This window comes from Equus quagga, chromosome 8 (genome assembly GCF_021613505.1).
Source record: "Equus quagga isolate Etosha38 chromosome 8, UCLA_HA_Equagga_1.0, whole genome shotgun sequence".
Classification (NCBI taxonomy): domain Eukaryota; kingdom Metazoa; phylum Chordata; class Mammalia; order Perissodactyla; family Equidae; genus Equus; species Equus quagga.
This window is the reverse complement of record NC_060274.1, coordinates 85827805-85849043: the sequence shown is the minus strand read 5'-3', so window position 1 is coordinate 85849043 and position 21239 is coordinate 85827805. Positions and strand designations below refer to the sequence as shown.

At 45.9% G+C, this 21239-nt stretch overlaps 1 protein-coding gene across 6 annotated transcripts in view; it reads left to right on the top strand.

The window, feature by feature from the left end:
* Positions 1-225: 225 nt before the first annotated feature.
* The window catches only part of NOD1 (nucleotide binding oligomerization domain containing 1), a 49401-nt gene continuing 28387 nt past the window's right edge, over positions 226-21239 (top strand). For 3 of the 6 annotated variants that reach the window (XM_046669542.1, XM_046669541.1, XM_046669537.1), the window contains exons 1-3: positions 226-363; positions 5547-5600; positions 6206-6290. The gene's annotated coding sequence lies outside the window, so the exon portion shown is untranslated. The remainder of the gene's footprint in view (positions 364-5546; positions 5601-6205; positions 6291-21239) is intronic. The other 3 variants (XM_046669538.1, XM_046669539.1, XM_046669540.1) reach the window with 3 other exon arrangements.

Genomic DNA, 21239 nt, shown 5'->3' with positions numbered 1-21239 from the left:
CGCCTGCCCGCTGGCCGCCGCGCGGGGGTTGGCCGCTCGCGCTCTTGCAGGGAGCGCCCTGGGGGCCGCCCGAGGCCATTCTTTGCGCGCGGCGTCTCCCGGCCCAGGAGAGCGGCCGCACCGCCCACCCTGCCTCGTCCGCCGCAGCACGGCCGGGGCCTGACCGCGCAGGCCGCCGAGGCTCGAGGGCACAGCCGGAGGGGCGCGGCTGCCACTGCCGCCCGGCCAGTTCCCGTTCCGGCCGCCGGCGAGCGCCCGCTCCCGCCCTGTCCCTGGCGCAGCAGCGGGGCGCCGCGCTCCCGGGCGCGCCTGGCTCGGGCTCTCGCTCCCAGCCGCTGCGAGGTCTGCAAACCTGGCGGCCAGGTAAGTCCCAACGACGAGGCGTTCGCGCGGGGCAGAAGTTTTCTGGGGTCCCGGGCGCCGTGATGGAGGAGGCGCAGGGAGGCGGGATTCTGCGTGCGGGCGGAATGAAAAGCTGCCCTGGAAGAGCTCCAGGTGGAACGAGGCAGAGAAACCCGGGAGTTTGAGGAACGCAGCGAAAGTTAAGAGGAATGAACTTCAGCGTCAGCGGAATCGTGTATCCCACGGCGGTCTAGGCAGGGCGTCTCAATCCTGCCTACACCTCAGAATCACCGGGGCGCTTTTAAAATCCGGATGCCCAGGCCGCACCCCAGACCGAGTCCATCAGAATCCCTGGGGGTGGGACCCAGGCCTCTGTATCGTTTAGACTCCCCCGGTGATTACAAGATGCAGCCAGGGTTGAGAACCAGTGACCAAAGGGAGGCAGCCGAGAGAAGGTGGAAAGGCAGGCGGGGGCCTTGATGGAGGCCAGCCTGCAGACGAATCCGGCTGCGCTCAGCGTCCTGTGTGGGCCTGGGGACTGGGCAGCGGCCTTCCTTCGGGCTTCCTGAGCCGCAAAGGAGGGGAATGACACAATGCTTGGCAGGGTCGCCTCAATAGCGTTGTTCAAAATAGCCTCGGATATTCACGTAGTCTGTTGGCACATCATGAAAAACAGGAATGCCAGATTACCAGGCCCTCTTGGTTCTGCCTTCTGGGAAATGCCTCCATTGTTGGCATTTGAAATTAAGTTGAGGGAAGCAGTAAACCCATGGCCTTGACAACTTGTGGGTTTTCTGCTTTAAGGATGAAGCCAGGAGTGCTTGCCACAGGGCCAGGTTTGCCTCTCCTTCTGAAAGCCCCCTACTTAAGATATGTCCAGGGATGAGTAACTTTACTGTGGATATTAGAGAGCAGTGGATTCCACAGCATGGACCCTGTCCTCACCTGGGGTAGATGCTGGGGGCAAGTAGCTGTAATCCAGCAAGCAGGACCATTGGATAAGAGACAGACGTGTGCCGGGCAGATGAGAAAGGTGGATTTAAAACAAACCTCAGCGGAGAGGTAGAAGAGAGGACTTACGAAGGGTCTATGAAGAACAGGTTTCATTTTTGTGGAACGGAGAAATAAGTTCAAGCTTTGGAGCCCATCAAACCTGGGCCCACATTCAGATTCTGTCACTTCTGTGATATGTGACCATGGGCAAGTTACATGACCTCTCTGAGCCCCTGTTTTCTTAACTCTAAAATGGGGATAAAAATAGTAACTGTGTCCTGGGGCTAATATAGTTAAATAAGGGAATGTGTATCAGACGCCTGGCAGGGCAGGTGGCACATGGCAGATGCTCTGACAGTGCTAGTTATTAGGCACAGTAGTGGTGATTTGTGTTCAATGATTGTTCATTTCGTACAGCCACGATGAGGCAGAGCGTTTGTCCAGACATCGTCTCCCATGAAACTCCGTTCCCCTGCTCTTCTCCTGCCCTGCTCGGGGAAGGGCTCTGTGGATCCTAACCCCTTGGGCCTCTGGCTGCTTTGAGGTCTGGAATCTCAGGCCTCCCAAAAGATTGCTTATTAATGGCTCTGGAATCGTTTTACACCATGTGATAGGAATGAATTTCTTGACAAAAGAAAGTGATCCTTAACCTTGAGACTTCCTCCACCCCACTGCCACATATATCAAAAAACAGGCTCCCAAGAAAGCCGGGCTGTCTCCAGGTCTCAGAATTGATGTGGGAACACACGTGGCTCTCCTGCTGGCAGCATCCTCGGGCCACGCCCCGGATCTTCTTGTTTTGCTCCTGACTGTTGGCCTAGAGACAATGAATCCTTCTTCAGTGACCAAGAAGAGTCAGGAATTTAGAGAAGGGGAGGACCCACATCTTACAGTATCCATGCCAGCATCCCAGCTGAACCTTTCACCCTGGGACCTGCTGTGTGTCATTGACCATCATTTTGACAGTAACAGCCACACTGTTAGAGTAGACATTAGAAATAGCAACAGTGATGTAATGTGGGTGTAAAGGTCAACTGCTTTTACCATGTGTGGGCGATCTCTCGTTTTTGCTTAAACGAGAATATCAATTTCTTGTCTCTTTTCATCCAAAGAGTTCAGTATTTCTTCCAAACCTAAGACGTCAACCTGGGATTTGAGGTTCAAGTTACCAGTTTTTCTTATGATTCTCCCTTTTGAGGGGAGTTTAGGCAAGATGAAATTAGGAAAGCTAAAGTTTGTACTTGTGCTGAGTTTTTGTCATGCAGAAGTTGTAGGTATTTTCCAAGTTTCTGGAAGTCCTGTTTTCTTTTATCTTCTGGGTAATGTCAGTTGCATTTCACACAGGGGCCTCCTTTCGTGCGTGCTCAAGGCCTGAACTTGTTCTGAGGAAAACTCTTTGGTGCATCACCTGAGCATTGAGGGCAAGTGTTTTTTCCAAACTTGACCCTTGTATTAAGAAGTGAGGAATCATTGCCATTTTAATTAATTGATGTTTTTTTACCCAGTGCTAGAAAGTGTGTCAAAGCAAGACTTCCTGGATGGAATTTTTATTCTTGTGTTTTATCTAGAATTGCCGCAGAGCAAACTGTGGGCAGACGTTAGGATGCAGAGTTGGCCAATTAAGCTTCCCGTCACCCCTCCCCTTTGCCCTCCTCCCAGCCTCTGGAGCCACTGAGCCAGCCAGGCTGGAGATGCTGTCCCTCTGAGGGGATCTTGGCCCTCTGATGGAGAGGAGCCCTAGCAAGGGATATGCGTCTTTAGAGCCAGCAATGTAATTTTGTGTTACACTTCCTTAAGATCAGTAGGGTACTCTCTAGTAAACTGCCCCTTCGGAATTTGTTTTGCTGAGTAGTCATTTTCTTCTAAATTATAGAAAACTATAGTTTGAAGGACTAATAAATAGTTCAACATGAAGGCTCAGGTAATTGCAAAGTGAGCACCAGATTAGCACTAGGTTTTGATAGATTAATATTTTAAGAAACCATAAAAAGTCACCACTGTTATATCTTTGTTTCAGGATGTCGATAGCCCCTGCCCTTCTTTGTGTCATCACTACCATACTAGGTTAGGGGCAGAAAAGAGTTGGGAGGATGTAATGACTTGTGTTGAGGTGGTGGGGGGGAGAATTCCCCCCTTTACCCTTCTTGAGTTTTTTTTTTTGGTGAAGATTAGCCTTGAGCTAACTGCTGCCAATCCTCCTCTTTTTGCTGAGGAAGACTGGCCCTGAGCTAACATCTGTGCCCATCTTCCTCCACTTTATATGTGGGATGCCTACCACAGCATGGCTTGCCAAGCGGTGCCATGTCCGTGCCCAGGATCCAAACCAGTGAACCCTGGGCCGCCAAAGCAGAACATGTGCACTTAACCGCTGCACTACCAGGCCGGCCCCAAATTCTTTTTTTTTTTTAAAGTTGAGCACTTTTTGTATGTTTATTGGCCATTTGTCTGTCTTCCTTTTTTTGGTGAGGAAGATTGGCCCTGAGCTAACATCTATTGCAAATCTGCCTCTTTTTTAGCTTGAGGAGGATTGGCCCTGAGCTAACATCTGTGCCAGTCTTGCTCTGTTGTGTATGTGGGATGCTGCCACAGCATGGCTTAATAAGCAGTGTGTGGATCCTCACCCAGGATCTGAACCTGCGAACCCTGGGCCCCAAAGCAGAATGTGTGAACTTAACCACTACAGCACGAGGCTGGCCCCCCCTTTTGAGTTCTTATGGCAGCTGGACTAATAATAAAATTGACACAAGACCAGATTAACAGGAGAAAAACCGATCTATTACATGCGCATGGAAAATCAGTAAAAAAATGATGCTCACAGAGTGAACAAAGCAAGCAGTTTATATACCTTTTTACACACAAAAAAAGAATCAATTTGTGAGGAATTGACAGGACAAAGAAACTTGGGTTTGGGGTACATAATTAGTGAGGAATTTAAGCAGAGTTTGGGTTTGAGGTAGTAAGTTAATAAAAGTGACAAGGTTTGTTTACATAGGCTTTTCCACCCTGAATTCTCAGCTCTGGTAATGAAGATGTCGCTCTCTCTCCTGGTGTGGGGAAAGCACCCTTCACATGGGAGATTTATTTCCCCATGCTTTGGGGGGAACAGAGAGAGGAGAGTCCAAACTTCAAGTCAAAGCAAGTACCTTTCATTCAAAATAATCAGTATGCCATTGTGGGATATTTCAGGGCAGCCTACCCTGGGCCCCAACACTGGGTAGATGTTTTCAGAGCCGCATGTAACTGGGGAGGGCAGTCCCATATCGCTAAGGAAAATCTTTACATGGTGGAAGATCTGTGAGCAGATGAGGATTTGCTTGAGAAAATATTTGTGATATTCCCACAAATATTTCCCCAAAGATAAAATTCTGGTGACTAAGAACTTCCCATGCTTTAGCACATTCCCCAGTTGTTATCTACCACCCCAAACCAAACCTTCTAGAAGGAGCCAGATGGAAAGCTAGGCTTTTCTTTGCAGATTTCTTAACTCCTTGCTACAGTGCAGGCCGTCGGCCAGCCCCCTTCCTGGAGAGGGCCATTCCTGGACGCCATTCAACAAGGCCAGTGCTTTACGTTTAATATGAATTCAGGCACGTTGATGATTTCAAGTGGAGATATGAGATCCATAACAAATACCAAATAGGCAGGACTTCAATGGAAGAAACCATGGGTTTTGGTGTCAAAACTGAGATCGAGCCCCTGCTTTATCCCTTAACTAACTGTGTGACCTCAGCCAAGATGTTTAACCTTTTCAACCTTGTGTCCTCCTTTGTAACATAGTTATAATAATTCTTTCCTTACAGAGTGGTTTTGAGTATGTGATAATTGACGTAAAGTGCTTAGCACACCACCTGGCTTTCAGTAAACGGTAATTGTTATGATGATAATGATTTTGATGACTACTTGGGTTCAAGTGCTGGTCTTGCCATCTCCTAGCTGTGTGGCTTTGAGTAAGGTACTTAACCGTCGTGAGCCTCCATTTTTATATCTGTAAAATGGGGATAACTCTACGGATCTGGAAGGATTGGTTTGAGGCTTGGTTAAATGAAATGAAATGATGATGCATCTGATCTGATAGACCCTAAATGATAATGCTTACGTAGATTTACATGTACAACACTGGTCCAAGAGCTTTAGGTTTGGGGAGGGTTGTGGGGCTCATTTGATCTTCCCAGCAACCCTGTGCGGTAGTTCTCATTTTCCCTGTTTTACAGATGGGACGACTGAGGCTCACTGAGATTAAATAACTAGCCTGACGTCAATACATAGTAAGTGCTTGCACCCAGGATTTGAAGCAGGGTCCTGGTTCCCAACCACTGAGCCTGCACTCAGTGAGGACCCCTCCCTCTCTGCTGACCCCCTACCTCCCCTTGCCTGCCTGCTGTAACTAACCAGCAGATGTGCTTATGGTCTTTCTAGAGCTGTATTTCTAGACACAGAGCCCCAACTTCTAAAGGATGTCCTGCTTATGAAGTGAGAGTGGGATACCCCATGCCCCACTCCAGAATTGCAACTTTTAAACCTTAACCATTGCCTGTGCTAGTTGATCTAATGTCCACTGAGTGAGGTGGGGGAACCCTGATACTGGCATTGACTAGCATTATTAGAGGGGGTTATGATGCTTGTTTTGAGATAAATGTCATCTCAGTGCCCTGAGATTGTTAGCTTGGGTGTAATGAAACATACCTTCATCCAGACAGGTGTGTAGCGTATTTGGGAAGACAGAAAGCAGGCCTGGAAGTTCCCGGGATGGGACTCAGGGGGACGCGACAGTATTTAACAACATCCCCTTGACAGTGCAGTGGCCTGTGCCACCTACACTACCTTGTAATAAATTCCTCACTCATCTTCTCTCTTCTTTACACCCTAACAGGTTGCACCTCTTGTGGAGCTCTGGCAATCCTCCAGGAGGCCTGGGCCAGTGGACCCCGGGCCCCGAAAAGCACACTCTCCGTTGAGTGAGTTGTGGATGCTTTAGCATTTCTGATGATGAGGGGGCAATTGTTCCTCTGGCTTTCCCATGGATGCAGAGTGCTTTGCTGGCTCGGCAGCTTGGTGTCGAAGGCTGTTAGAAAGCTGTTTGTAGCTCCAGGTTCCTCCTGGCGCACTGGCGCTTCGGTTCTTCATCACATTAATTCATATATTCTTGGGAGGACCTTGCTGGTGCCAGGAGTCTACTAAGGGTTTGCGATACAGCAGTGAATGAAACAGACCCAGTGCCTGGCTGAATGGAGTGTGCAGGCTATTCGAGGAGGAAGGGGTGATAGTTATAGACAGTTATAAATAGTTAGTTATAGATAGTTATAAATAGTTATAGATAGTTATAAATTGGGGGAAGTGTGTAAGAGAAAACAGCAGTATGTCATGAGACAGGGCGTCTGAGCTGTACCAGGATTAGGGGAGTCTGGGATATGCCCCTCTAAGAATGAGCCTTTTTAACTAGGATTTGGGGGTGAAGAGGAATTAGAGCGTGTCAGATGCAGGGAACAGTGTGTCTGGAGGCTCAGAGGTGGGAAAGAACTGGGTGTGTTGAGGAGGGTGTAGAGAGAGCTAAAGAATGAACCAAGCTCAGGCCAAGCAGAGCTTCTTGGGCTGGAAAGGGTTAGGAATTTTATTCTAAAAGGCAGTGAGAGGCCATGAGAGTCACCTCCCCCCTCCCTACCGCCATTTTTCTATGTTAGTAATTTACAAGAAAAAGATAATTAACAACCCCTATTTTTTAAGTTTTATAAATCTTGTCTTAATGAGTGAGACACTTCTGGAGAGAGAAATTATGGTTTTCAACTTCTAGATGAAGGAACTGAAGCTCAGAACAAAGCAAAAGATGGCAGAATCAGGATGCGGAGCCTGGTCTGCCTGACCCACAGTGCCTGCTTCGTGGTTTTCTGGGACAGATGTGTATAAATGTGTGTGGACCTCCTAGGCATCAGCATCCTTCAGCAGGAGCCTCAATGGATGGATAAGGGGGGACTCCAATCCTTCTTGGCTCCCTGGAAACAAGAGCAAAAGACCCCAAAGAGCAGAGGCAGGTTGGGAGCGTGGATGTCAGAGTGCAGGGTCTGCAGGTACACAATGCTGGCAAGCCCCTGGCCAAGGGAAGGAGTGTCAGACAGTTTTTCATGCTAGTCTGTTCTGCTTTCTCTGGCTTTAGCCCATAAGCCCTGAAAGAGGTGCTTTCCTGGCCCTGATCATCTGCCGGGGAATTTGCATGCACTTAAAAGACACATGGTTTGGAAAAAAATTCTTGTTTATTTAGAGCTTTCAGGTCACAGAAAAGGCCCCCAACTGTATGGGGCCAAGACCTTAGCCCTGTGTGCTGGCTTGCTTTGGGGTGTCTGCACTCTGCCTTTCTCCTCACTCCTGTGAAGTGGTCACGAGATCACAGAGTGAGAGGCAACAGCAGGTCAGGTGTGTCTTGGCTGGCTGGGTGGGCCTGCTCCCTAAGATAGGACCACACTGGGTGATGAGGGCTCCAGAGTAGTCCAGGCCCAGGGTGTGCCACCTCTCGGGAGAACTCAGCATCTTCTCAACCTCTCAATGCCACTCAGGGTCACCCCGCCCCCAACACATCCCAGGTACCCTCTGGCCAAGCTCCGGCGTAAATTTGTGTCCCAGACAGTTGCTGACTGTGGATACAAGTTCAAGGGGGGGGGTGAATGGAAGTCTCCAGCTCGATGTTTTGGCCAGCAGAGTGTGTATTTACTCAAGGCCAAGTTCCAACTCAAGCCTGTGAGGTGACTTGACATATTTTGTTCTCGTGGAATGCCATTCGAATGAGAAGCTCCAGACGTTTTCTGTGTTGATGCTAAATGCCACCTCCAGATATCCTCTGGCTTCCGGACCTGCCCCTTCTGTGGCATTTTCTTCCGTATGAGGATTTAAACCCACGCACGGAGTTCCAGATTGGGGTTGCCGATTCAAGGCTCTGTTGTCTTCTGTTGGCTTTCTTTATTCAGATGTTTCTATTCACTGGCCCCTCAGAGATGAATACCAAGCAGGGTGTTTTTGGAACTTTATTTTTCAAAGCCTGGATAACACCAGGAAAATGTCAATCAACAGTTGCATGTCATCCCCATAAGGCACTGTTGGGAGGCATTGTCAAAGCAACAGGTGATTATGTACCAAGAGAATGTATAGACAATGCTCTGGAAATTGACAACTGGGCTCTGGTTAAACTTTAAAGCGGCAACTAAAATGCCTTGGAGCAGTAGCAATACTGGTGCCTGCAAATCTGAGTTTATCCACTGATAAGCTTAGCAAGTGACAGTCCCCAAGTGAGCCTGTGAGCTTTGGAAATGCACATGTTCGTTCAGTGAGCATCAGTGAAGCACGTCTGTAAGTGCACTGTGCCAGACGCATTCAGTCGACAGTTTTTTATCTAGCGTCCTCTATGTGCTGGAGATACAGTGACTACCCAGATGGACACCGCCCCTGACAGTCAAATGCTGGGCCTCAGGGATGAACCAGACAGAAGTCCTGGCCTAGACTGCCCTCTCTGTGTGACCAGTGCTGTTCTCAACGCCGTATGTGTATGACCTCGTTGAATCCTCACAGCAGTCCTAGGAGGCAGTGCTCCTGCTGTCCACATTTTACAGAGAAGGACGCTGAGGCACAGAAGGTGGTGGTATTTGTCCAAAGCTAGTGATTAGAACCAAGGAGCCTGGTCTTAGAGCCTTGGCCCTTGACTGCCAACCATCAGTTGATGTGCAGGGAGAATTTAGAAAAGGAAGAAAGTAAAGTACCACATCCTCTGAGAGAGGTGGGGATAAAGTACCACGGGAATTCCCAGCAGGGAGAGAGGGGCTGAGGGGCGGAGAGGAGGAGGTGGGACCCCCGCCCTTCCCCTACTCTGACTGGCGTCAGTCACAACTGCTCGGGGGATAGGGCAAGACTCTTGGCCCCTGAGGGGGCCGCTCTAACCAGAAGTAAACAAAAGGAGTACTTGCTTCTGTGCCCGGAGACCTAGGTTCTAGTTCTGGTTGATCCAGAAAAGTCTCTGCCCTGCCCAGGGCTTCAGTTTCCTCATTTCTAAGACAGGGGCGTTGGACTGCATTCTGTTCCACTCTAGAAGCCCATGGTTTCAGCAGAGAAGGGAGGAGCTGGCTCTGCATGCATTCCAAACAGAGTTTCTTTTTTTTTTTTTTTTTTAAGATTTTATTTTTTCCTTTTTCTCCCCAAAGCCCCCCGGTACATAGTTGTGTATTCTTCGTTGTGGGTTCCTCTAGTTGTGGCATGTGGGACGCTGCCTCAGCGTGGTCTGACGAGCAGTGCCATGTCCGCGCCCAGGATTCGAACTGACGAAACACTGGGCCGCCTGCAGCGGAGCGCGCGAACTTAACCACTCGACCACGGGGCCAGCCCCCCAAACAGAGTTTCTTGACCAGAAGAAGGAGATGCTTGGGTGTGAGGGTTGTGGAGGCAGACATATGACGTCTCAGAAGGCCCAGGCAGCTGTGAAAGGATGTCAGCATTCCACCATCGTCCACCCCGAGGGCTTACATGGCTGCCCCTGCATTCCTTCCTTTGTAGGCAGGGCGCCAGTGTCTGTATCTGGAGTTCAAACTCTGGTACTTTCACAAGAGAGAAAGAGAGAAAAGGGGGGAGGAGGGAGAGAGGGAGAAAGAGAGGAGCTATTGAGAGAGACTGACCGATTTTTATATCTGCTTAGAAATTCTGAGGGATTAAGTGCTTTCAGATACTTAAAGTAAATGAGTGTTAATGGAGCTTAAAGCTTCAAATAGTAATTGTAGCCTCATCCGTCTGCTGAATTTTCTCCAGAGGGGGCTGTTAGAAGCTTTCTAGTCTGGCAGAGGCATACAGGATTGAGCTTGTTTTCCAGGTTAAGAAATTGAAAACAAAAGAAGAAAAATGAATAGACCTCCACCCCCCAAAAAACCCCATGAGAGATGGGGTTCTGTGTAGACCCATTAAAGAATGGTGGCTTGAGTTTATCTAGTCGCTGAAGCCTGGAAGCATGGTCGAGCTAATGTTTGTGTGGATTACGCAGCAGGGAAAGAAGGACCCTGTTTGAGTTGACCCATTGTATGTATTCTCTGTGCAGCTCTGTCAATATTGTATAAAAATGTGCTTGGTGTTAGCTTTCTGTTGGATTGCTGTTGGGATGAGTTAGTTCGCCCCGCCTCATTACGGGGCAACTTGAAGGATGGCGGAGCCATGCTGTTCACATCACCACTTTCTCCCTGAATATCCAAGTGGTTCATGTCAACAAACACGGTATTATTGTCTTCACTGTTGGGAAACTGGTCTAAGGAGGCTGGATCCCATTCACCAAAATGCATCTTATTCAAGAGAGAAGTATTTTCCTGGAGAAGAATCCAGATATGATCCTCAACGTTTGTGGTTATGTGTGTTCAAGCGATGCTGGGGGCTACGGCCAGGTTGGTGGAGCCTATACCTTATTGACATTTTGAATCTGGGTAATATCATCTCCGAGGTAGGCAGGTACCTGTTTGAGGTAGGCAGGGAATGATGGCTTTATTTTAACTTATCTTAAATCTGAATTTAATACATAGATATCAGTTATCGATTCTGATTGTCCAGGACTGTGGTAGACAGACTGTTTTAGAAGCACATATCGTGCACAGCAGGTTGCGCCTTGGCCAGAGATGGTATTTGCTGGTTAGACCTTAGTGGTAGGTTGTGCTCTTAACAGAAAGGGAGGAAGAATCCAGAGTGATTTCCTTGGTAATGATAACCATTTGTATGGGGAGTAGATACTGGGTGGGAAACTGTGAGGTCCCTTTGGCATCTTCCATCAAAATTAAAACATCAGTTAGGGTCAGAGTGTTACCCAGAAGGCAGTTGAGCCAGTATTGGTTTAAAGTGTTCAGAGGATTGTATTACATGAGAAGAAGGGGAAATACAAGACAAAAGAAGTGAAATGCTAGGTAATCATGGAGCATTTCTTCAATATGGTATTCCTTGAGTCCCAAGATTTTAAAGATCTGCTTGAAAGTGAGTTTCGTTGCCTCTTTTGCTCTGTACATTTTTTTGTGGGGATTCATTTTCTCACTTTAGATTCCTTATTTCAAACCAGGCTTTGTGGCAATATCCACAAGTTGACAGCTTCCTACTAAATTGAAGACAAAATAAAACCGTTCCCGCCCACAAACCCATCAGCTTGACTATGATGTTTCATCAAACCAGGCAAGCTTTTCATTCCTTTACAGGTGCACAGAGAGAGTTGTAACATCATATGGGTTTGTTTGGCTTTAATGAACTACCATTCAGTTTAATGGGGACTGAGCACTTTTTCCTCGGGGATGGGCTCTCTGAGTGTGAAAGCAAAGTTCCGTAGGACTAGGTGATTGATGGGACCTATCTCAAGCTGTTCTAAGATGCCCTGATGATTAAAAAAGCTCTAAAATAAGTTATGTAAGTATATATTCTTTTTGTAAAAAATTAAAACAGTACAAATCATGTAACAGTTTCACATGGTTCCTAACGGATGGTTCTGACAGAAGTGATGGCAGTGGCCTGGGCAGAGATGGCCATGGTTCTGGTACAGAGGCAAGCAACTGAGTGGAGTGAGATGACAGGGTCTGGAGCCACACCAAGCAGGTGCAGCCACCTCAGTGCAAATCAAGAGTATGCGTGGCTTACTTGTGTGCCTTTTTTTTCTTTTTAATAAATTAGTATTGTCTTTTATAGAATTACTTCTAAGTCAGAGGTAGGCAGAGAATGATGCTTTATTTTGACTTGTCTTGACTCTTAATTCAGTAAAGTCAGTCAGTTTTATGGTATCTGAAAAAACAATTGTAGTGGCTTTTCTTTACCATGAGTAGTCCTTTAGTGGTGAGGTTTCTGTCCTGTAGAAACTGCTGTCTTGTGAAGGAAGGGAGAGGGCTGTGGTAAGCATCCTGGAACAGCCTCTTAATAATTCCTACTTTGCCTCCAACCAGCTATCTGACAACTCACTTCATCCCTTTGGGCCTTGTTTTCCCAGTGTGCTGAATGCTTGTCTTGTCCAAAATTATGGTATCTGTCAGGATGGGCTAGGTTGTGCTGCAGTAACGGGTAATTCCAAAAGCTGAGTAGCTCAGACAACAAAGGTTGATTCCTTCTCACACTCTTTGTCTCTCACAGCTTAGCATTGTTGTTATCTGTGGGCCTGGGTGGACAGAGCAGCCACCACCTCGAATGTTGCTGGTCTTAGTGCCAGAGGAAAAAGAGCGTTGCACGTGGATAAATTATGCACTGAAAGCTTCCTGCCCAGAGTAACTCATTCCACTTCTGCTCACATTTCATGAGTCAAAGCAAGTAAACTTCAAGGGGGTCGGGACGTGTAACTACCTGGTACCCAGGAGGAGAATCCAAGCCATTTGATGAGCAGCATACTTCTATCAGATGTTGTTTTTCAAGAAAGGGGTAGGGAAGTCTGCAAACATTGTCCAATGGATAACAAAGTCTTATCCCATAAGCCTGTCCTTTCTCTCTATAAAATCTTTTACCTTTTCCTGTGGCCCCCAAAGTTCCAGAGAGCAGCAGCCTGTTTGGGAACTCACGCTTCGAGAAAGGAACAGAATATGGGCAGGGCGGGTCAGGATAGGAGCGTAGGCTGTTGGCCCTGGGCCAGCACGTGGATGCCAGCACAGCTGGCTTGATTCTATTTGTGTTTGTATTTGTCTGCAGCTTATATGCAGAAAGTGTTGGGGGCAGAAATACTGGAAGAGTGGCCTGACACCATGGAGCTCATAGGTCAACTCCGGGTTGTACTTTTAAGTGATCATCTGATACATTGTTAAAGAATGTTTTAAGGAATAGGACTTATGTGCTGGTATTGCAAAGCCAGTTTGTGGAAAGCTGTGTCATCTATTTTGAAATATATATCTATATAAAAGAGTGAATGATGATTCCCAACAATTGGGTGTCTAAGAGTGAAATCAGGAGGCCAGTGTGGATCATGGGAAATGGTTTTCATGAGGTTTCTGTTCTTGATCTAGCCCCCCCATCAGTTGGGATGGAGGCCAGATTCTCTTGGCTCATCCTGGGAGTTGACGTTCGTGCTCACTCTGTAGGTGGGTGACTCTGTGCTCGGGCTCTGCTGGATGATTTTGCACAGAAAGAAGCCACCGCTGCATGGACGTGTTTGCTAGTGTCCTTCGGGGCGCAGGGGCACACGCTGAGGTTGTCTCTGCTCGTGGGGGTTCATAGTAAGGATACGTGGGATAAGGGGTGGGGTGCCTGGGTGGCCGTGGACTGTGTCCCTCAGCAGCGGGCCGCCTTGACCCACCACTCACGTGCTGTGGTTCTTGGGACTCGACGTCTCTCTGGGTGTCTCAAATTCAAACTCCCCAAGAGAGGGGGGCTCTGAGCACTTCTCCCCGTCACTCTCCTCTGCAGGGGGTGACGGGGGGCCCAGGAAGCCTTCAGGAGAGCTACAGACCGCCCTGGCTCGCTCTGTTCATTTCTCATCCCACATGCTCACCACGTCTGTCATCCCTTGTTCTCTGTCCATCTGCTCTGTCAGATCATAAACTCTGTGTGTGTTTGTAGGGTGGGGAGCTGCTTCACCTCTGTGTGCCTCAGTTTCCTCATTTGTAAATTGGCTGTAACAAGGACCTCTGCCACGTAGGCTGTCCTAAGGATTGAATGAGATAAGAGTAAAGATTAAGTGAGGTGCTGATTACTGAGTATTTACGGTGTGGAGCCCTCCTCTAGGCACTTTGTGAATATTAACTCAGTCCTTACAGCCACATGTGGAGGTAGGGATGCTCACTTGGAGGAAACTGAGGAACAGAGAGGATGGCTAACTTCCTAACTAGCGATGGAGACAGAGTTCAAACTCAGCTGGGCTGGCTCCAGAGACCGCATGCAGCCCTGTGTTCTCCTGCCTCCACAGTAGGTGCTGGTCCCCTAGTAAAGCACCTACTCAGTGTTAGCTATGGTCATTCTGTGCCATGCTGGGGCCCCCCCTCAGCACAGGGCTTGCCCTTGGATCTCTGGAGAAGGAGGCATGAGAATGTGGGATGCTGGAGTCTTTCCAGCGCCCCCACCCCCACTGGCCCCTGGCAGCCCTCCGTCTGGTCTGATTGATGATAGCGTGTTGTCCTGTGTCTGGCAGCTGGTGGAGGCTGCTGGGCAAGGCATCCAGATGTGTCCTGGCGGCTCAGGCAGGCAGGGCCGGGCCACGGAAGGTGCTGCCATTTGTCATCATCTTTGATCCTGTTTGGTACTTGGAACTCCTCGGGTGAGGGGACTTAAAGAGCAAAGAGTGGTGGGTGGCTCTTCCTCTTCTTTATAAAATAAAAACCAGGTGAGCAAATCGTCTGTCCAAAACCAGCTTCTGCCCTGAAAAGAGGGCCTTGGCGGTTACAAAGAAACCCGAGATCATGGTAAAGCGACACAAATACATATGGCATGATGCCAAATATTGAAAGATCAGTTTAGGCATAAGTGCTCAGGGAGAAAAGCAGACAGCAAATGCTCCAAAATGTGAGTAGTGGGTGATAGGGGACAGTTTTTTTCTCTGAACGTTTTTTTTTTTTTTTTTTTGCATTTCTCAAATTTTCCACAGTGAGCAGGCATGCTTTTATACTTGGGGAAAAGTTATTCAAACATAGGAACATCTATGAAGATGGAAAACATCTTTATAAAGTGTTTATTATCTTAGCATCTCAGTTACAGAGAACGCCCATTTCCTTTCGGGGTCCCCTGGGGTAGTGGGAAGGGAAGAAAGCAGCAGGCCTGGGACAAATCCCTCTTTAGAAAGTGAAACTGAGTGTGTGTGTGTCCATATGTGTCTGTGTCGTGTGTGTGTGGTTTCTCTGGGGCCTCCCCATGATTCCAGGACAGAGACAGGAATAGAAGTCAGTCTCTGCCGGTGAGGCCTGGCTCCTCTCCGGAGGCAGGACTCCTTTCTCTGGGGTGTCCCGGTGACCTCAGAGCGTGCATTCTGACTGCAGGTCGGCCACAAGCCCTTTCTAATCCCCGGGCCTCACTTGTCTGTCCCAGACTTTTGGCTGACGCAGACCTCCCTCCATTCTAGAGTTCCAAGTTCATCTCATTCTGAAGTCTTTGCTTTGTTCCTCCATTATCAGCCTCTTCCTTTCATTCAGTTATTTTGTTTTCTTTGCGTTTGGTGGTCTGGTAGGTTTCTGTTGGTCACACGGTCTGTCTTGTCTGTAAGCCCCTGAGGGCAGGGCTACAGTCAGCTTTATTCGCCCTATGTCCCGGACGCTCATGAGCGCAGGATAAATGAAAATGAACAAACGAATGAACCTGAGGGCTTCCGCGCTCCAGGGGGCCTCCCCACTGCGCCATGCTCTCCTCCTGCTGGGCGGACACCACCTCTGATGAAGTGGGGCTCTCCTGGAAGGTGTGGTTTTCTACCACTGCACGCCTGCCTCCCCTCCAGCTTCTCCTGGTGGCTGGGGAGGAGAGTGTGATGGCTGCCAGAGAACACTGGGACCTGCATGGTCCCAGTGCTTGTCCTCATCTGCTTATTATTCTAAACAAATAAGCTACTGGTCAACAGGACTGGCTGACAGCAAGCTCAAAAACCAGTCGGAGTATGCAGCAGTGTTACTGACAATTAAACCCAGGCCCCAAAATTATCATTTGGATGGGCTAAAATATTTACTTTTTTCTCATTTTAAAAATGAGTTAGGCCCCATCAAAGATAATTTAGAATATGTCCCCCAAAATCTAAATAACGTAAATCACCTGTAATCCCATCACTCAGAAATAATCACAATTAATGCTTTGGTATGTTTCCTTCTGATCTTTTTTCTTAGTGTTTATGGGTATTTCTATGAACATGTATAATGTATATATGCATACATGTGTATAGAAACTGCTTGGATAGACTAGAATACCATCCATGTAGTATTTCCTGTATCCTTTAAAAACCTTTTCAAAAAATATGACCGAGAGTAAATATCCATGGTAAAAGTATAAATTAAAGCATGATACAAAATGATATGACTTAACTTTTTTTCTTTTCTATTATATGCGTATAAGGCTATAGATTTCTATGATTTCTTTAATTGTATCCCACAAATTTTGATATGTTGTATTTTCATTATCATGCAGTTCAAAATATTTTCTAATTTTCCATTTTTATTTCTTCTTTGACCTGTGGGCTTGGGGATTTTCTAGGTATCTTTTTATTTTTGATTTCTAGCTTAATTCCACCATGGTCAGAGAATGTATTCTGAATGATGACAGCCCTTTAAAATTTGTTAAGAACTTGCTGTATGGTCCAGAATATGGTCAGTTTTGACAAACATTCCGTGAGCACTTATGATGCTGGGCATCCTGTTGCTGTTGGGTGGTATAGTGTTCTGTAGATGTTGGTTGAGAGACTTGTTAACTGTTCTGTTCAGATTCTTCATTTTCTTACTGTTTTTTTTCTTTTTTTGGTCTATTTGTTCTTTCAGTTATTTTGAGAGACATATTAGAGTCCTCCACTGTGATTGTGCATTTGTCTATTTCTCCTTTTATGTTTGTCAAATTTTGCTTTTTATATTTTGAAAAGATGTTACTAGGTGCATACAAATTAAAAATTTTGTATCATCCTTTAGAATTGACCATTTTATCATTATGAAATGCTCCTCTACCTCTAGTAACATTTCTTCCCTTAAATTCTACTTTAATTTCAGTATAGCTATGCCAGCTCTCTTTTGGTTAGTATTTGGTTGCATTTTTTTTCCCATTTGGGGGAATGAATGAATGAATTAATTAAACTGTCACTTTATTTACAGTGTATCTCTTTATGTAGCATGTAGTTTTTTTCTATCAAATCTTCCAATCTATGTTTTGGTGTTATTTAGTCCATTTATATTTAATTGAATTGCTAGCATACAGTAGTCCCCCCTTATCTGTGGTTTCAGTTACCCTCGGTCAACCAGGGTCTGAAAATATTAAATGAAAAATTCCAGAAATAAACAATTTGTAAGTTTTAAATTGTGAGCCCTTCTGAGTGGTGTGATGAACTCTCGTGCAGTCCTGCTCCGTCCCACTCAGGATGTGAATTATCTCTTCCTCCAGAGTGTCCACACTGTATATGCTACCTGAGTAGCCGTCTGGGTCATCAGATTGCCTGTCTCCATGTGGTAGTGCTTGTGTTCAAGTAACCATTATTTTACTTAATAATGGCCCCAAAGCGCAAGAGTAGTGATTTTGGCAATTCAGATATGCCAAGGAGAAGCCATAATGTGCTTCCCGTAAGTGAAAAGATGAAAGTTCTCAACTTAATAAGGAAAGAAAAAAAAATCGTATTCTGAGGTTGCTAAGATTTATGGTAAGAATGAATCTTCTATTCATGAAATTGTGAAGAAGGAAAAAGAAATTCATGCTAGTTTTGCTGTCACACCTCAAATGTGTATGTGTAGGAAAAAACATAGTATATGTCAGGTTTGGCACTATCCGTGGTTTCAGGCATCCACTGGGGTCTTGGAACGTCTCCCCCAAGGATAAGGGGGGACTACTGTATTTGGATTGATATCTGTTGTCTAGTTTTTATTTGTCTCACTTTTTTTGTATACCTTTTTCTCTCCCTGGCTTCGTTTAGAATTAAGTGTATTTTATTCTTCCATTTCTTCCTTCTATTGTCTTGTATTCTTTTTTGTATTATTTTATTATTATTAGTAGTAGTAGTAGTAGTAGTATTCTTGTATTATTTTTTTAGTGGTAAATTTAGAGATTAAAACCTGAGTCTTTGAGTTATTGCTGTCTAATATAAAGTAATACTTTTGCCTATTACCAGAAAATGCTTTCACTTTAGAACACCTTAACTCCGTTTACTCCCTTCCACTTTCTGTGTTACTGCCATTACACGTGTACTTCTGCATATATTTTAGACCCCATAAGATATCAGTATTGTTTTGTTCAATACACATTTATATTTACCCACATATTAAAACTTTCTGCTGCTCTCATTTTGTTTTTGTCCTGGGATCATTTTTCTTCTACCTGAAAAACTCTATTTAGTATTTATTTTAGTGCAGTTAGGCTGGCAACAAAAAGTCTCTCAGTTTTTATTTATCTGGAAATGTGTTTTGCCTTTACTTAAAATCAACTTCATTGAAGTATAATTTCATACAATAACATTCACATATTTTAAAGGTACAGGTTGATGACTTTTGACAAATCATATGTACGTATGTATATGTGTGTGTGTATATATGTATATGGGTATGCATACACACACATAGCACTCCAATCAAGATAAAGAACATTTCTATCTCCCCAGAAATTTCTCTTATTCCTCTATGCGGTCAATTTCTCCCCCACTCTCATCCCCCTTTCCCAGAAAACCACTGCTCTGATTTCTAGATCAGATTTCCAGAATCATATGAATGGAATCATACGCTATGAACTCTTTTGAGTCTGGCTTCTCTCACTCAGCATGTCTGTGACACTCATTCCTGTATTAGTATTTCACTCATATTTGTTGTTGAAGAGTGCTCTACTGTGTGAATTACCCCAGTTTGTTGATCCATTCACCTGTAGTTGGCCTCTGTGGGAGCCAAAAGCTACCCTATCATAGATAGAAGTGGAAGGGTCTTGTTTAAAAAGAACCCACACAGCTGTCACAACCTCTGAATCTTTTCAGAAGGCAAATTTCTAGAACGGAAAGTTACTAAATTGAAACCTTTCTCAGGCTCTTGATACATACTGTCAAATGGTTTCCCAGAAGGTTTCTGCCAATGTACATTCCCACTCATGGTGTATGAGAGTCCCTGTCTCCTTATACTATCGTTAGCATTTTTGTATCTTATTTTTTATCTTTGTAAGCATGCAGAGCTGCAAACTTGTATCTAACAGTTGAAAGGAATTTTACCTTGACTATACATCAGTGGGTCCCATACTCATTTTCTTTCTGAGTTTGAAGAATTATCAGCGACCTCACTTCTTTAACCACCAGTCTGAGAAAGTCGATTCAGAGACATTTCTGGCATCGGTATTTCAGATAGAAGTGGAGACAGGGCAGGAGCTCAGCGTCCCAGTACTCCGGCTTCCAGTAATTCCTCTAGAGCCGCACTGTCCAGTACAGTAGCCATTGGCCACATGTGGCTGTTGAGTACTTGAAATGTCATTGGTCCAAGTTGAGATGGGCTGTGAGTGTAAAATATACACTGGATTTCAAAGCCTTAGTATGAGAAAAGTGAATGTAAAATATTTCATTAATGTTCTATTGATTACATATTGAAATAATACATTGAATATATTGGGTTAAATAAAATGTATTATTAAAGTTAATTTCACTTGTTTGTTTGTACTTTGATTAATGTGGCTACTAGAAAATTTTAAATGATGTGCGGCTTGTATTTTATTTCTATTCAGTAGTCTGCTCTGTCATCTTATAGAATTCCTCTCTCCTCTCTCTACTTCTTTTTCCCTTTGACTGTCTGCCCTCCCCCAATCCTTGCTTCATTGTCTTCAGAGAAGCTTCTCTGAATCTTCTCTTTGAGGCTCTGCAGACTTTATATTTAGTTCAGAAGATCAATTTCAAGGTGGGACCTGGGCACAGATTTCCATAAGGAGCCAAAGAGTGGATTGACTGTAGGATTCTCTTACCTGGGAACCAAACCTTTCTGACGGCAGATCAGAAAGCAGGGAAGAAGAGGAGTGGGTGGGGGGTGCCCTTGAACCCCTCACTCCCAAGGGCTCCCTCCCTCCTCGCCAATAGGCTCTACCCCCACCTGCCTTTGTCTCAAGATGGTTTAGGTGTCGACAAGCCTTTCCCTGATATTTTCTGCTTCGTCTCTCCGCTTGGTTTTCCATCTTTTCTTCTGCCGTGCACCTTGTTTTCTGGCGGCCTCCCTTGGCTTAATGTTTTCTTTGGCTGTTTCCTGGAGCTTCCTCACCAGGATCTCCAACTTCAGTCCTCACTGCTCTGCACCACTACCCCGGGAGAGCCCACCCGTTAGGGCAGGCCCAGCTCCCCATACCTGACCCTGGCGCCACCTTGGTCTTCTGTTTGCCTGGAAGTGCAGATCAGACCCTCTTCACCAGCTGGACCCACCCTTTAGCGGGTGAGGAAAATAAAGGATCCTGCTCAGAGCGAGGAGATCCCTGGCTGTCTTTGGTGCTTCTTGTAACAGGATGACCATGAGCTGAATTTCTCTCTGGTGTCCCATGACATAGATTTGGTCCACCCCCGGATTCTGTTTATCAGGGCACGTTCAGCTATGTTTCCTTTTCTGCCATCCACATCTTGTTAAACTCCTGTTGAATTGCACTAACTGCAAATCTGATTAAATCTCAAACCAGGGCTTTGGAAATTATAAAACAACAGCGTCCTTGCCAGCTGGCTGACTTGTAATTCTATGCTTTGCTTAGGTTGCCCTAAGTCAGGAGACTTTCCTTAAGTTTCTGCCTGTAATGGCAAGAGGTGGAGATGTCTGTAGGGGTTATTACGGAGAAAGGCTGGGATGAGAAGTCACTGGTTTTGTGGGAATCACAGGCTTGGAAGAGACAGGAGGCGAGAGTAAAACGAGAAGCTCATTGCAGGCGGATGAGGATTAGGAGAGGAGGGAGGAAGGGGAAACCATCCCAGGCTCTCTAAGAACGGAGCCATGGCTTGAAAAACTGCACCCTGAAGTAGGGAGCAGTTCCCTTCCCAGTTCTCTCAGATTTAGGATTATCTCGAAAAGAACGTCTCAGTTTTGTGCTCTTCTCTCTTTAACACCTCTCAGGTGTTTCTAAGAGAAAACAGGCCTCAGGCCCTTTCCAGGCAGCACTGTTGAGCTGGAATGCCATAGCATGGTTTTATTTGCATCAAATTAATTTTTTTGTTATTTTCTATTTATTGAAAGTGATAGTTTTCATTTACAGTGGTGATGTAAAATTTCCTTAAAATTAATCTATTAGTTTTAAAATAGTCCATTTAAAGCAAAAAAGTTAAGCAATTAAAGTACAGGTGGGACTCAATTATGGCC